Source organism: Rhagoletis zephyria, unplaced genomic scaffold (assembly GCF_001687245.7).
Source record: "Rhagoletis zephyria isolate East Lansing unplaced genomic scaffold, Rhagoletis_zephyria_1.1 Rzeph_scaffold_00585, whole genome shotgun sequence".
Lineage (NCBI taxonomy): Eukaryota > Metazoa > Arthropoda > Insecta > Diptera > Tephritidae > Rhagoletis > Rhagoletis zephyria.
Window position 1 is genome coordinate 103,383 of NW_016157669.1, and position 2,630 is coordinate 106,012.

Sequence of the window (2,630 nt, forward strand, 5' to 3'; positions counted from 1 at the left end):
TTTTAATAAAATCAAATGGTGGTAGTTCATGATTGTGTGTGGATTAATATCACAACACTGAGGATTTGGCAATAACCTTTTTCATCTATTAAAAAACAACACTTACGGGGCAATGTTTATTGTAAGAACAACATTTTTTTCGATGAATCGACATACTTTAAGCATTGTTGACGCTATTTCCATTTGAATGAGGAAATAGCGTCAATGACTTTATTTCCAAATTTTTGTTGACTTTATTTCGCTTTTGAAAAGGTAATAATGCCAATTGACTTTATTTCGCACCAGGGAGGGAAATAAAGTCAATTGACCTTATTTCCATTGACCTTATTACCTGTCACCATCCAAGACTAATCCACGAACCGTAAGACAGCAACTAACCAGAATTCAACGTCACTCCATTTCACAGTTCAGCAGGCAGGTACGAATTGTCGTATCGTTATATTAAGTGGCAGATTTATTAAAAAAGATTTAACTAAAAAATATGTCAAGTATTTATGATTTTATATATCTGATTTTACATATACTTATAACTTTATGTTATAGTTTTTTTTTCCTGAGTTTTTACGCATTTTAATTCTATTCTAGATATATTTCAGGCCAATAGTCATAGCTTCTAGTGCCTTTCGTAAGGTAATGAAATTATTTATATTTATATTTCTAATACATTAAGAAATAATGTTCTAGGCTTAGGTTAGGTTATGTGGAAGTGGCTGCCAGTCCCAGAGAACACCAGCACACTTAGGCCCAATCAGGGCCCCTTGTGATACCACATGGATCCAAAAAACCCTTACTCCTTAAACCAATTCGTGGAGTCTACGAACCTTAGCAACTGCCGTATTCCAAACTTAGCAGTTGCACTTAGATCGTATAGAAAGCCTATGTATATCTAGGAATTTCTGTCTTTTCCTGCCTAGTGCAGGCCAATCGCAGAGTAAGTGCCTGATTGATTCAGGCTCATCTTCGTCGTGGCAGCCTCGGCAGTAGTCATTGTGACTAACCCAGAGGCTTTCTGCATGCCTTCTTATCAGGATATGTCCCGTGAGTGAGCCAGTGGCCAGTGACATATCGCCTCTATTGAGAGTGAGAATTGCTCCCGGTCTCCGTATATTCCATTTCGGCCATATAAGCTTCATTGTATTAAAGTTTTCAGTGCGCTCGCGTCTGGTGGCCGCTTCTTCAAGGAAGTGTTCCCTTAGTAAGAGCTTGCAGGACACGAGTGACATACCCATCCTTCTTTCAGGCTGGTGAAAGTGGAGAGCAAGTACCCCCCTCTTGCAAGCCTGTCTGCCTTCTCATTTCTTGGTATGTCACTTTGCCGCAGTACCCATACCAAGTGCAAAACGAAATACTCTGCCTTCACGATAAGTAATTTGCGGCAGTAGGCAACTGTTTCCGAATGAATAGGGACAGAGTCAAGCGCCATAACGACCGCCTGGCTGTGTGAGTATATACATATACATATATATTTTAGTAGTGGCGACAACAGCTAGTTTTAGGCTGTCAACGGATTCTTGTGTGGCTGCCAATTCGGCTTGAAAGACGCTACAGTGGTCAGGTAGACGGAATGAACATAGCATTCCCAATTGTTCCCAATAGACACCTCCTCCCACCCTTTTTTCTAGTTTCTAGCCGTCCGTGTAGAATCTTATAGCATTTTCAGATCCCGGAACTGATTCGATCCATGATTCTTTGCTAGGTAAGGTTACGCTATAAACTTTAGTGAAAGTGAGAATTGGTACACAGTATTCCATAGTGCTTGGTAGTTGTCGGTTGATAAGAATTGCAGTCGACCACATCGAGCCGCTTTCCAGCTTCTACGCTCCTGTGGTCTTAGGGCTGCATTCGAAGCGTATTTCCTTCCCGCCATATCTATGGGAAGGATGTTTACAATCATTGTATTCATTGCCATAGTAGTAAGGTGTCGTGCGGAGAGCACCACTAATGCAGACCAGAGCTGTTCTCTCCACTTTTTGTTTTTGAATACTGTTTACTTTCTTCTCTTTTACTCCATAGTGAAGTATGGGCCTCTCACGACGACGGTGTATATCCAGCGCACTAGATTCGGGGTGGCCGATTGCTCTCCTGCAGCAATATAAGGCAACGTTGGCCTACCGCACCCGCTCTTCGGTGTTTTAAATCCAGCTAAATTTTTTATCTAGGACTATGTCCAGGTATTTCGCGGATTCGCTTAGTTTTAGCATGGTCTCTGCCAGCCTTGGTGTTATCAATGGGGGGACTTTGTACTTTCTTGTGATTAGTACAAGATCCCTTTTGCTTGGATTTACACCTAAGCCGTTATTTTTTGTCCAACTCTCGACTTCCTTCAGTTTTAGCTGCATAATGTCACATAGTTCTAGGCTTCACTGAGGTCTTTTTTAACAGACTCAATGTGTAATCAGTAAGAAAAAGAATCGTTCTCGTCTGAATTCGATATTTATGCATCGGTCTTGGTAAAAGAGTGCAAGGCGTATATGACATATGGTCCTCCCTTTACGTTAAGGGATCCGCCCTAATAATGATAGTGGATATAACTAGACAAACCGCAGCAGGTATTCACTTGGCACTGGACACTGGCTCTTCACCCCGCCTCTCCCCACAATACCTTCTATGTTGCTGTAACACATCGCCGA